The sequence below is a fragment of the Cyanistes caeruleus genome, chromosome 11, assembly GCF_971803275.1.
Source record: "Cyanistes caeruleus chromosome 11, bCyaCae1.hap1.1, whole genome shotgun sequence".
NCBI classification, from domain to species: Eukaryota; Metazoa; Chordata; class Aves; order Passeriformes; family Paridae; genus Cyanistes; species Cyanistes caeruleus.
The window spans coordinates 18,774,816-18,789,522 of NC_141711.1; the positions used below are offsets into that span (position 1 = coordinate 18,774,816).

General features: G+C 42.9%; 1 protein-coding gene across 10 annotated transcripts in view; it reads right to left on the reverse strand.

Annotated features, from left to right (window-relative positions):
- Positions 1 to 14,707, reverse strand: part of ATP2B2 (ATPase plasma membrane Ca2+ transporting 2) — a 393,957-nt gene that overhangs the window by 248,899 nt on the left and 130,351 nt on the right. For all 10 annotated transcript variants that reach the window (XM_086846968.1, XM_086846971.1, XM_086846959.1 and 7 more), the window contains one exon: positions 5,746 to 5,845. The gene's annotated coding sequence lies outside the window, so the exon portion shown is untranslated. The remainder of the gene's footprint in view (positions 1 to 5,745; positions 5,846 to 14,707) is intronic.

A 14,707-nucleotide genomic window follows, 5' to 3' on the forward strand; every position in this document is an offset into this window, starting at 1 on the left:
CTCAGGAGTCTGATGAGATGTTTAGGCAACAGAACACGTGGAGAGGTTTGCACAGCCATGCTGGACAACCTCACAGGGCCACAGTTCCCATCACCTTTAAAACAGGGATAAAAATCCATATTTATCTAATGCACTTCTAAGATCTACTGATGAGAACCCCATGCAAGAACTCCTGTCAGCTGTTACCCTCTCACTGAGTATGGCTGTGCTGGAATATTACCCTTCCTGACCTCTGAAAATAACATAAAATTGAAATGAAGAAGTAATTGTATGATTATAAAATGTCACTAACATCACACAGTAAGAAAAGACAATTTAATTAAAGGAAGTTTGCTCTTCAGAGGAGGAAGAGTTCAGATTCATTCACAGATATTTATATATTTAATTTAGTTGTGCAAAGAGAAGATGAATGCACAGGTAGCTCTAGGAAAGAGTTCAGATTCATTCACAGATATTTATGTGTTTAATTCAGTTGTGCAAAGAGAAGATGAATATATAGGTTTTATAGGGACAGATCTGCTCTGCTTCTCCACAACCCCTCTGAAGGAGCAGCATCACTTCCACCAGTGCCAGAAAAACCTGAAACAACAGGTTTTTAATTCTTCCCTTCAAATGCTGGGGACAAAAGTAGCACAGAAATGGATGGATGGATAGATGGATGGATGGATGGATGGATGGATGGATGGATGGATGGATGGATGATGGATGGATGATGGATGGATGGATGGATGGATGGATGATGGATGGATGGATGGATGGATGGATGGATGGATGGATGATGGATGGATGGATGGATGATGGATGATGGATGGATGGATGGATGGATGGATGATGGATGATGGATGGATGGATGGATGGATGGATGGATGGATGATGGATGGATGGATGATGGATGGATGATGGATGGATGATGGATGGATGGATGATGGATGGATGGATGATGGATGGATGGATGGATGGATGGATGATGGATGATGGATGGATGGATGGATGATGGATGGATGGATGGATGGATGATGGATGGATGGATGGATGGATGGATGGATGATGGATGGATGGATGGATGGATGGATGGATGGATGATGGATGGAGGGATGGATGGATGGATGGATGGATGATGGATGGATGATGGATGGATGGATGGATGATGGATGGATGGATGGATGATGGATGGATGATGGATGGATGGATGGATGGATGATGGATGGATGATGGATGGATGGAGGATGGATGATGGATGGATGGATGGATGGATGGATGGATGGATGGATGATGGATGGATGATGGATGGATGGATGGATGGATGGATGGATGGATAGATGATGGATGGATGGATGGATGGATGATGGATGGATGATGGATGGATGGATGGATGATGGATGGATGATGGATGGATGATGGATGATGGATGGATGGATGGATGGATGATGGATGATGGATGGATGGATGGATGGATGGATGGATGATGGATGGATGGATGGATGGATGATGGATGATGGATGGATGGATGGATGGATGGATGGATGGATGGATGATGGATGGATGGATGGATGGATGGATGGATGGATGGATGATGGATGGATGATGGATGGATGGAGGATGGATGATGGATGGATGGATGGATGGATGGATGGATGATGGATGGATGATGGATGGATGGATGGATGGATGGATGGATAGATGATGGATGGATGGATGGATGGATGATGGATGGATGATGGATGGATGGATGGATGGATGGATGGATGGATGATGGATGATGGATGATGGATGGATGGATGGATGATGGATGATGGATGGATGGATGGATGGATGGATGATGGATGGATGATGGATGGATGGATGGATGGATGGATGGATGATGGATGATGGATGGATGGATGGATGGATGGATGATGGATGGATGGATGGATGGATGGATGGATGGATGGATGGATGGATGATGGATGGATGATGGATGGATGATGGATGATGGATGGATGGATGGATGATGGATGGATGGATGGATGGATGGATGATGGATGGATGGATGGATGGATGGATGATGGATGGATGGATGATGGATGGATGGATGGATGGATGGATGGATGGATGATGGATGATGGATGGATGGATGATGGATGGATGGATGATGGATGGATGGATGATGGATGGATGGATGGATGGATGGATGGATGGATGGATGGATGGAGGATGGAAGGATGGATGGATGGATGGATGGATGGATGATGGATGGATGGATGGATGGATGATGGATGATGGATGGATGGATGGATGGATGATGGACGGATGGATGATGGATGGATGGATGGATGGATGGATGATGGATGGATGGATGGATGGATGATGGATGGATGGATGGATGATGGATGGATGGATGGATGGATGGATGGATGGATGGATGGATGGGGCTGTCTCTGACATCACCTGCAAAATGGATTTTGCAGACATCTCTCATTGTTTGGGAAGAGGTGATGGAAAATTTGTGCAGGGAATTGTGATGAAGTGGGACTCAGAGCCCCTGCTTTGCTGTTTGCCACCAGTGGAGGTGGCAGAAGTGACAAAAGCTGTTTGCCAAAGATTCTCTCACTACTGGAGAAGCCCAGAGTTCCAGAGGCTTCCCAGTGCCTTGCATTTACAGGCCAGGAGGGAAAAGCAGGTGCAGCTACACAAGATAAAACTATTTCTCCTGCTTCCCATCCCCAGTTCCAGCTGGCATTTTAGTGCTGAGCAGCACAGAAATAATAGCACAGCCCAAAGTATCTCCTTAATAACTCAAATAAATCACAGGGATGACAAAACAAAACCAGGAAGGATTTCACATGGGAACATCTTTGGGAGGGGACAACACCTGCAGCTGCTTTTGAGAAGAGATAATCCTTGTGGGCTCCTGGGCTCAGCAGACACATTCCCAGAGCATTCCCAGAGCATTCCCAGAGCAGTGGGACCTCCTGGCTCTTGTCTAGAGCTCCTGCCAAGGTCTGATCACAGCAAGTGTTGCCTGTTCATCAGTGCAAACAGCAGCACCTTCCATGTGTGCAGCCTCAGCTCTGGTTGGGAGGGAAGTCAAACAGAGGAATCCAGGGATTCACCCTGTTTTATCCTGGAATGGGATGGGAGAGGCTGAAGGATATAGGAGGGTTTGTTTAGGGACGTTAGCATTTTTTATCTCTATGAGCTCACTGAGTTGTTTGGTTGTGCCTGGCAGCTTGCCTTCCACAACAGGGATTGAAACTATTATACTGAGAAATAGAGAAAATTACAGTATTTCAAACTCTGCTTATTTCTCAGAAAAAAAAAAAAAAAAGAAAAAAAAGAAAAAGAAAAAACCTCTGGAAGCTTTTCTCTTTTTTTAAGAGCAGAATGACTAAGTTCCCTCTCTAGTAACTCTGTCTTTGCTTTTCAGCCTCTTACAGACATTTAAATGTCTGACAAATAGATTATAGACTACTTGTTTCAAGAGTTTGGGGGGGGGAAATGAAGCTCAAATCTGTAGTACTTTGAAAGACAAGCACAATATTTGGTCTGCACAGCTTGTGGCACCTATTAAAACCTTCATTAAAGCACCAGTGACAAACTGCTGCTGTCAGGGAGAAGTGATGCTGAGCACTCTGCAATACTTGATGGTACAGTTGCCCAGACAGTCATCATGACCATGTTTTCATTCTGCTCTATACTGAAAAAATATAGGCACCTACCAGAACATTTTGATGTAAGTTAGGTTAGCTTTAGCTAAAAGAGCCCATCAAACATTTCCATGGAGGTGAGAATTACAGGTACACTCATCACCTGAGTGGAAATCCATCTGGAAATTACCAGTGGAAAAAGAGAGTAAATCTTTGAATAATTTCTCTCCACATTTACATTACATAATATTCTGAATGCATTAAAGCTGTGCAAGTGCCAGTCTGTATAATAGAATTATTTTTATAAACTCTCTAACACAACACTTGTTGTTTCAGGTTTTTCAATGTACAATATAGAAAAATTAATCTGAAACAAACTTGTGCAGTATTATACATAGCAGCTACACAGAACTTAGAGCTCTAATCAATGGAGAGCTTCCTTCACTACCCACAGAAAACCAGCAAAGCCTTTTAATCTGAGTTTTTCGTTTCTTTGTGCTTCTCCCATTGAGGTTTAAGTCAGTTCCACACAGTTCATAGGAGAGGGAGAGTTCTGTGAACAGACACCCAAAGCAACAGGTTGCTCTTGTTACCTTTCTGTTTCCCATGTTTACTTGTTGAAAAAAGGGTGTGATTCTTCTCTCTCTTCCCTAATAACTTGCTAACTAATCTCAATATTTTTTGGAATATATTTATTGTTGTCATAAAGCAAATTTGTTCAGACATCTTCTTGCAATCATAAAAATCAATACTAAGCTTATACTTCACTCTACAAAGCTCTATTTCACAGTTAATACTTACTAATTTTTCTTTATTGCTCCTACTATTTCATAAGCCCAAAACTTACTTGGTAGTGAGTGTAATTTTCCCTTTTTTCTCTAATAGTTTGAATATTATACCCCATTTTCCCTCCTTGGTTAATGAACCTTCAGCAACAAGAGAGGTAACAAATGAAAATACAGATTGTACATGCATTGTGTCACCACTTGCAAGTCACTAGAATCACTTGCTATTCAAGAGAAAATTCAGAATAAATACCAGCTTGTTCCTTCCACTTACAAAATAATGGAATTTTTCTACAATCAGTGGCAGTTGGGCAATGCCATTTTAACAAGATCATGAAGTTCAGCCAACCCAGCCTGCCTGTCTTTCAGTGCAGTTATAACTAAAGAAAAGCTGGAGATGATGTGGTGCTGTCCCATACCTGACAGCACTGGCTGGATTCCTGCTCATCTAAGTGGAACATCCGGTAAATGTATGGCTTCCAAAATTTAATAATTAAACCCCCACCACCTGGTTACAAAAACTAAAGTCTCATCACTGCTAAGGCAGATCATTTCCCCATAAGTGAAAAGGGATAAATAAGATTCACACCACATCAAACACGATGACAAACATATCAGCACTCCACCTGCATCTAACAATTTTATTAAGTTGAGCTCATAAAACCTAGTTTGTGATATAGATCAAAAAAATAATTAAGTCATGCACTATAACTGCTGGAACTTTCATTTCTGCATCCCCACACTTGCACTCCAGACTCTAATACTTTACCTGACAAATTCTGGTTTGTGAGTAAAATTGAGGGTTTGCCTTATGAAGAAGAAATTTATAATTGTGGGGAAAAAAGCCTTGTCTAAATCAGGTACAGAGGAGGCATTATTTAATCCAAAATCTCAGAGTCTGGGGGCCGTGGGAGAATGCAGAATTCTGCCAGAGTTACCTGTTGGCAGAGGTGCCAACTCCTCCTGCACCATTTCTGTGCTGGGATTCAGCACCTCCTCACACAACCCGCCAGCAGTGCCCTCCAAAACAGGTTTGTCACATTCCCTGATCCCACATTTCACATAACACAACGAAAAGACACAGCAGATTGATCTTCCTAGCTGAGGGAATCTCTCCTTAAACAATGTAAAATCATCATTATGTAGAAAAAAGTCCCAGGTAGTAGTGTGGTAAAGCAAACAGAGCACTCTGCGTCCATGGCTGGCATCACCAAGCCAAAATTCAAGATTCTCTTTACCAATAAAAGTGAATTCTTCAAGAATTTTCCAGAATTTCTAGGAAGTTACAACAGTAGTTTTTTTTAATTTGAGGAAAAGGAAAAGAAACAACTTACAGTTGTCTTGTAAAAACGAGCGAGTGCTTCATAAACAGGGTTCTGAGTCACATAACCAGCTGGGTCTTCTCGTGTTGGCTAATCAATCTTGATTTCAAAACTGGAAGAAAGAAAGAAGATAATTAGACTTGACAAACCCCAGAGAATTTAGCAAATTAATAGAACAAACAAGGATTGATCTAAAGGATACCCCACAGGAGAAACAGATCCAAGAGCAAACATCCAGTGTCATAAATAGTTAGGGACATTTTGCAGTAAAATAAAGTGATTAAAAAGTTCCGAGACTGTGACCAAAGATGTGAATTAAAAGCTCGACAACACAGGCCTCAGTCCCAATGATACCTCTTCTTTCCCATTTATCAGAGCTGTAGCCCTCTGGCCTCTCATATTTATAAATAAATGTGATTTTTAATGTTTTTGGAAACTGAAAACTCAGTTTTTGTGTGTCTGTGTGAAAGGGAAAGGCTGGCAGAGAGGGTAGGAGCAGAGGGGATACATTCCCCTGGTTTTACTTGCATGACATAAGAACTTGGAAGGGAATAATTGAGAGGCCTTAAGGCCAGCACAGCGATGTCATTGTGAACTTTGTGGCTGTTTTCATGAGATGCTCAGGAGGGCGCAGGCAATGACAGCAGCTCTGCAAGGAGAGGCCCTCCTTGGACGGGCTGCAAGTGTTCCATGGGAACACATCCCCACTGCACCGTAGGACAGACAAAAAGAAACCCATTTCCCATGTTTTGGTATCAAAAGGGAGCTGCTGTGCTCCAGCACGATGCCATTTTTGACCCAAGGCACAGAATTCCATTTGGTTCCTCTCGTGTCAAGCCACAGCATATGGCAGAGCCGGAGGGGACACTCCTGGGAGAGCAAACAGCCACTTCTGACTTGTAAGTTCCAGCTAATGATCAATTCATCACACCCCTCAGTAAATCATGTTTGGATTCAGCTTGCAAAAGCTGGATTGTTTAAGGCCCTTTGAACACCATGTGAAAACATCTTTCATTATAAATGAGGATTTCCCTGCAGACACCAGCAAGACCACATCTGCTTCATCTCAGATTAGCAGAAAGGAGTGAGCTTCCCTGTGCTCCTGCCACTAAGTGTCAGCTCTGCCAGGTTTTGCACATCATGGGCTTTATTCAGTCTCCACCTTGTGCCCAAATGAACATTTAAACTATCCAAACACATTTCAGTTCCGTATTGCTGGCATTTGTAGGAATTGTTTTAGGTATAGCAACATCCCTCAAATATTCTTATATAACTTAGGTCAGTTCAGCTTGTATCATTTATCTGGGACTTCCAGGACAGGGACACGATTCCTTCATAATCTACATTGCAAATGTATTGTGAAGGGTCATGCATAACACAGTGCTCCAGGAGCACACATCATCTCCAGACTTCCCTCGTGTCTGTGGAAGTCAGTGGGAGCTGGGGGATGAAAAGATGGACCAGCCATGGGGAGAAGGACTTGGAAGTGCTGGTGAATGAGAGGCTGGACATGCCCCAGCTATGTGCTGGGATCCCAAATCTTCCTGGGCTGAGCCCCAGCATGGGCAGCAGGGGAGGGATTGGGATTCTGTCCCTCTGTCTGTCCTGTGCCCAGGTGAGACCCCACCTGCAGAGCTGCCCCAGCCCTGGGCCAGCACAGGAGGGACCTGCAGCTGCTGGAGGCACCAGAGGAGGCTGCAGGGGGAGCAGAGGGATGGAGCAGCTCTGCTGGGAGAGCTGGGATTGTTCACCTGGAAAAGAGAAGTTTTGGGGTGCCCAAATCGTGGCCTTGTAGGGCCTGAAGTGGCTGCAGGAAAGATGGAGAGAGACTCTTTACAAGAACCTGGAGTGACAGGACACAGGAAATGGCTCCCACTGCCAGAGGGAGGGGAAAGATGAGACATTAGGAAAAAAATCCTTCCCTGTGAGGGTGGGCAGGCCCTGGCACAGGTGCCCAGAGCAGCTGTGGCTGCCCCTGGATCCCTGGCAGTGCCCAAGGCCAGGCTGGACAGGGCTGGGAGCACCTGGGACAGTGGGAGGTGTCCCTGCCAGGGCAGGGGTAGAATGAGATGATCTTTAAGGTCCCTTCCAAGCCAAGCCACCCTCTGATGTGACTCTATGGTGTTTAATGGCAAGGGATGCACAGCCTCGCACTGCCCTGGCACAGGGCACTGGCAGTGAAGGAAGAACACTCTGAACCTGCCTGATAAAAACAGGAGCCCATGTAGGATCCAGTCTGAAATCCCAGCCCCAAGACCCTGTCTACCAAAGAAAATATGACTTCTGGAACAGGTTTCTAACCAAATATTTATTATCAGGCTGTACCACCAGGTGGCAAGATTGCAAAATAAAGGAATTTTTAATATTGCTCCTATATCCCACTCAGTCAGGGCTGCTTCAAGGACCCCTTGCTGGGCCATGGAAATTGTTTTGGGAGGGCTTGGGTGAGTGTTTAACACGTGCCCACATGGGGCTGCAAAATAAAGTATTTTAACTTTTAATTTTATTTTAACTTTTCTCTGCCACTCTTGATGTAGCCAATAGTCAAGGGCAATGCGAGATTCCCAGTACATGAAAAAGGAAATTGTGGCCACCAGCTGCACAGTTTTGAAGAACTTGGTTTTGCCACTGTTTGCATCCTTCTCCTTCTTTCCCTGATAACCAGTTTAACCTTTCCAAAAGAGCCTAAAACCTGACATGTCTGCAGGGAACCACATAATAAATGGGAATACAACTCAAAAAGATTAATAAAATTACTTTGCAAAGGGAGAGTAAAGACTTTACACAGAGTATACTTAAAATCATTTGGGTAATTTTTTTTCCCATATTTTTAATTTCTCAGCTGCTATCCCAGTTATCTATAAACCAAGAAACAGGGCAGTTCTAAGTTCTACACTCAAGGTGTAGGCCATGGACATATGAGCTCAGCAGTTTAAAGGGCTAACTTTTATAATACATTATTTTACAGCCCATTTGAATTCAAAATTTAGGAAAAATATAAATCTCCAGTAATAACTTGGAAAACTCTCTCTATAACGTCTCGCCCCTTGATCACAAAGGACACCATGTGAGCATCCAGTCCACATGATGTGATTTATTTACATCTGTACACACACAGATAGACATTTGGCTAAATAACAGGATATTAAATATTAGTAAAGCAAATACTGGTAACCAGACCAAGCTGCTGAGAAACTCTACCTGACCCAGAGATATGCAACACAAAAACCACAATGATTCCAGAAATAGATTAGGGACTTTTTCCCTTCCATTTGTAGCATTGCACCTGCTCCATAACACACAGCTACACTTCACAGATGCTTAAAATATTGTCATTATCCCTGGAGCTAGGAGAAATTAGGTAGGTGTAAAATAATCAGAATGTCAAGCACATTAAATGTCAAGCATAAATAAGAACCAAAATTGGAATCTCTCAAAGATGCTGGTACTCCCACAGTTGGGCAAAAAGTGTTAACTTCAATAACTGCCACCATTTGGGACTTGTATTATTATACAAACCACAAAATTCTCTGCCTTAATGACATCAGTTTGAAAGATGATTTGGCAATAGAAAGTAGAAATAAATGTTATCCAAAACATCCAGAAAACTTCCTGCCCCAAAATAGATTTTTATTTGAGACTCCTCAATTCAAACACTCCAGGGTATTGAAATTTAAAAGAGAAATAAAAAATCCAAAGGACTTTGAAGGGGAAGGGATGAGTAATACACGAGCCTGTGTTACATGAGATGGCACCAAAAATATAAACTGCAAAATAAACTGCCGAGTTATGTTCCCTCAACCAATAAAACAAATAACTTGTTCAATCAACTTTTAGTTCCATAATCTAATCATCGTGAAAATTAAAATCAAGCACTCTTTCCCCAGTGAATATATACTAACTAAATATTTTAAATTGAAGATACCTAAAAACTAAACTAGATTGAAAACCTTTCAAGAGAGATTTGCTTTCATCTAAGTTCATACCATCCCAGCAGAAAGTCCAGAAATCTAAACTGTAGTTAACTAAAATTAAAGCTTGAAAAAAAAATGTATTAAAGCACATATTAAAGCACAAAGCACATTATGCCATACTTAAGAAGTAACACCTATTCTGAAATGTCCAGTGAAATTCACACAAGTGTCTTGGTTTGGTATTTTTTGTCTGGAATTTCTGGAATTGGTTCTTTCCCCGTTACCTATTAAACTTTCTATTTGAACTGCACAGCCCAAAGCAGATTTACAGGAGATTCAGAGCTTGGGAATGGCTTTGCTTTGAGGGCTTCAGCTGGGAAATTCCCTGTGGCCCTGGAGAAACCGTGACTCCATCACAGAGATGTTTGCGTGGCCAGAACCCGCCACAAAACACGGAGCTCTTACATGTTCGTGTGGAAGAGATTCATACTCTTGGACAGAGGCAGGACTGAAACTTTTCTCATCCCTGCTCATCCTTTGAGCCACGGGGCAAGAGCTCTTCTGTTTCTGGGAAGAGCTGGAACAGAATCAAAGGTCTGCCAAGAGGATCAAGAGGAACAGGGCTGAGGTCACCAGAGCCTTTGGCCAGAGCAATCTGTCGGCCCAGGGGAGCAACGACACTGATCTGATTTGCAGCAATCAAGCACCAAGGTTAGCACATCTCCACGGGACCGTGTTCCTCAGGAGGAAACACACTCCAGGGAGATGAGGCTTAGAGCCCCAATCTTCCTTCAAAGCTCCAGAAAACCCCGCACACGCCATGCCTCCACCCGCGAGAGCTGTGCCGTGTTTCAGGTTTCTAGAGCACGAGAGAAAACGCTCAAACTCACAAACTTATCCAATTTTACAATGCATTGATAGAATTAGGGCAAGACAGATTTACTCCCCTGTTTAAGGAATGAAGGCTCTCTGGACTGTTTAGGACTTGCTAACATGCAGTGCAAGGATTACCGTGCCAACTTAAGCCTATGCTTCAAATCCGAAACTAACAAGAAAATACAAAGTATAAAGGTATTAATAACTGGAGTTTTAATTACATTAAAGGCTTTGTCGGCTTTCTTCCTTGCTTTATGAAATAGTAAGAAAATTTTAAAAAAAATCCAAAATTTTATGTGTAAAATGAGGCAGCACCATATAGGTGAGCACTGTTCCTTAAGGTCTTCATGAAAATAACATTTTCTCTTCCTAGAGAGTTCTGTCATCCAGTCACAGACTCAGGCAACTGAAGTACACATTAACAAAAAATAATAAAATCAAATCCTCTTCATGTTCAAGAACTCTCTAAAGCACTTACTCTGTAAAAAGAAATCTGAGAGAGTGCATACACCTGATTTATTTCAGGAACCAAACAAAAATAACAAGAGTGCCACCTATCCTTCATTAGGAATAACAGAACTTCCCGTGGACTGACCTTGCTGCTAAAAACTCTGCACAACAAAACCTGACACCTAAGAATACTTGAAAGTCTCCATCTGGGCAGAAACTTGGGGGAAAAAAAAGGCAAAGGAGTGCTGCATGGAAAAGCAGCATTAAAAAGAAATACAGGAGGAGGAGGACAAGGACTTGGGAAAAATAAATCTGGTAGGTATCAAAAATATAAAATCCCAAAGATTAAACCCAAGAAATCTAAAGATGTTTTAAAGCTTGAGGCCACATTTTGGGTTTCAGTAATGATTTTATGAAAATAAGTTTGTGTGTAACACGCAATGAGCAAACTTGGTCTAGACAAAGCTGCTGTGCAGAGGCAGCAGCTGCCACTGAACAGGAGACAGGGAATATTTATCCAGTGCAGACAACTGGAGCAGCAGAGAGAGGTGGAAGGGTCATTATTTTCTCCTTTTTTAAGTTTATAGCAGATATAGGAGAAATAGAGATGAGCAATCCTGGCACCTATAACTGGAAAATAAGAAGAAATAATTGTGCCTAGCGATAAACACATAGATAAATGTATTTTATTAATAAAGAAGGAGGAAAGTTTTCCTTTTTGGTAAAGGGAAGTCATGGCTCACAACCTGCTACGTGCACAAGGATGAGGGAAAATCCATATATTTGCATCTATTAAAATCCAATAGATATTTGTAGGCTCTCCAAACTGCCTCCCACAAAGGGAGTCACATGAAAACTAAACCACTATGAGATAATACAGAAGGCCTTTGCTTTTCAGAAAAACCTGATGAAAATATGGGAGCCAGAGCTCAGTTCTCCCTGCCATGGGCAGCACGGAGCTCCCCAGGGAATGTGAAATGGAAAAGGGAGCAGCAGCAGAGCCAAGGGAAGGGGCAATGCTCATCCTATAAAGAGAGGAGAGGCAGCCATGGAGAAGAGTGAAAAGACCTTTCCAGCTGCAACTGGACATTAAAGGCAGGAGATGAATTTTAACACAAGTCCCCACAATACAATCAACACCTGAAAAACAAACCCTAAAGTTACTGCTGAAATAGGGGAGCTCTGAGCTGATCCCCTCCCCAGAGAAGTGAGGCTGGGATAAAACAGTGACATAAAGCATGGCCTTACACAGGACAGCATCCCTCCCATTTTCACACAACCACACAAAGCAAAAAACAGTCAAATATTCATCTCTTCTCCTATGGAGACAGCCTGGAGAAGGCTTCAGGGAGACTTCAGAACCCCTTCCAGTGCCTAAAGGGGCTCCAGGAGAGCTGGAGAGGGACTGGGGACAAGGGACAACTGACAGAGGGCAAAGTTAAATGGGATATTGGGAAGGAATTCCTGGTATGAGGGTGGGAGGCCCTGGCACAGGTGCCCAGAGCAGCTGTGGCTGCCCCTGGATCCCTGGCAGTGCCCAAGGCCAGGCTGGAGCAGCCTGGAAGAGAGGAAGGTGTCCCTGACCACATCAGTGTGTAGTGAGATGATCTTAAAGGTTCCTCCCGACCCCAACCATTCCTAATCCACAATCCACTGCCTATAGATTGGACAGAAATCTCTTGATGATGAAGCAGCATTTTTTAAATCAAGTGGACAGTCAATGCTGACAGCTAAACAATCATCCACACTAAATTTCCCAGAAAATTGAGGTGTGAGACACCAAGCCCCAGGAAGCATTGCTTGCCAAGCAGATCTTCCTCAGAGACATGATTTATAGGATAAACAAAATGCACTGTCGCGTTGGAAAGTAAGGGGGGGTTACCTCAGACCTGTCAAAATTCACAACTTCAACCTCCCCAAAAGTATTGCAACTGCTTTACCGTAGGAAAAAGGTGGGAAAGAGCCCAAATGAGTACTGCAACCTCTCCAAAGAACAAAATGTGAACTCAAATAAAGATCATTCTATCAAATTCCCCAGCAGAAGCTCCACAGTGAGAAGTCCTTATGGATTGATTTACACATAAAACAGTGAATGATGGTTTATCTATTGAGGGAGCTCTGCTCCAGTGGTTTATATAATATCAGTCCCTAAGTATAATCATAGCTATATAATCAATCAGGGACTGCATGTTATTTTACCCTCATACAGCTCTGTTTGGAATCACATCCAAGACATTTAAAATTGTACTCCAGTTACAGTTTAAAGAAATCTGCTATATGGTCTCATCAGAGAAGTTTCAGAAGGATGCTATTAATAAGTATCGAGACAAATACAAAGAATGGCAAAAAAAGAAGAAGTGTGAAAAATATATCCCATTAACATGTGCATATGGTTTCACTCAAAACAAATTTTCTTGTAAGAAGCATGTTTATATAACAATATTAAGTTGTTACATTACCAAACTGGCTGTAAGTTTATAATGGGGCCGTTTTGATTTAGGCACCATAAAAATTTCAGCTGGAAGGCAAAAATTTCAAATATATATGGAAATAATGCAAGGGAAGTCCTGGAGGAAAACTATTTGAGAGAAAAATGATAAAGACAAAAGAAACAAAGTGTTGTTTCCACGCTCCTAACGGATGCCAAAAGCCCAAGGAAAGAGGAGGGAGGTTGGGATTCAGCCTCTACCTCACACAAAGATGTGTAAGACCATTAATTGCTGCCAGTGCACTTAAATTCTTTCCACAAACTTTCAATTTTAGGTGATTTTAAGACATCCATCAAGCAGCAGGGGCCACCTGTCCCCAGGCATTGTTTGAGCACCCAAGTCCTTGTCGACATTACCACAGCATTATTTGAGTATCCAGCAGCAACAGGATTTTTAAGCAATTTTTAATCCAGCTGCATGCTTGAATGAAATAAACAATTTGTATAGAAGGTTCTGTTGTAAATGTCAATTTTTTTTCTTGGCATTTACTTGCTTTTGGGATCTGGATTAGCTTTCATGCTCGGCAGGACCGAAGCAGAACTGATACGTGATAATGCTAAAAATGTAAAAATGCAGGAATTTCTATGTATGAGCATTAATGGGTGAGACTTACCCAAGGAAATGACCCAAACTCTGGGAGTTTAACTCTTCTCACTGACCCAAAGGAGGCACCAGCACAGGCCTGTTATGAATCTGTGATTCCTGTGAAAGCTGGGAGTTACTTCTGATGGAGGAACAAAACCACCCACAGCAGGCAGGAGACAACTGGGCTGGCAGGGTGGGCAGCTGTGGCTGCTGTGGCTGCCCCTGGATCCCTGGAAGTCTCCAAGGCCAGGCTGGACATCAGGGCTTGGAGCAGCCTGGGATGTGGAAGGTGTCCCTGCCATGGCAGGGGTGGCACTGGACGAACTCTAAGGTCCCTCCCAAGCCAGGGATGCTCAGGGGTTTGAGAAGGCACTTCCCTGCTTGGACAGGTAAAGCCCAGAACCACGTGCACATGCTGCTGTTTAAAGCCCTGCCCTGAGGTGCTAACCCAGCCTTGTACCAGTGTATTCTGGAATTTATGGCAATTAAGGAAAGAGCAGGTGGGAAAATAAGACAATGGCTCGGTAGCAAGAATGTTCTTGGAGCTGTGAATTGGAGGAATGGCACACCCACGCTGCTCAGGGCAGAGTGACACTCATCTTTTGGGAGGCAGGAATGCTGAAAGAAAAGTAAAATAGAGGAAACTCTTCAGGAGGAAAA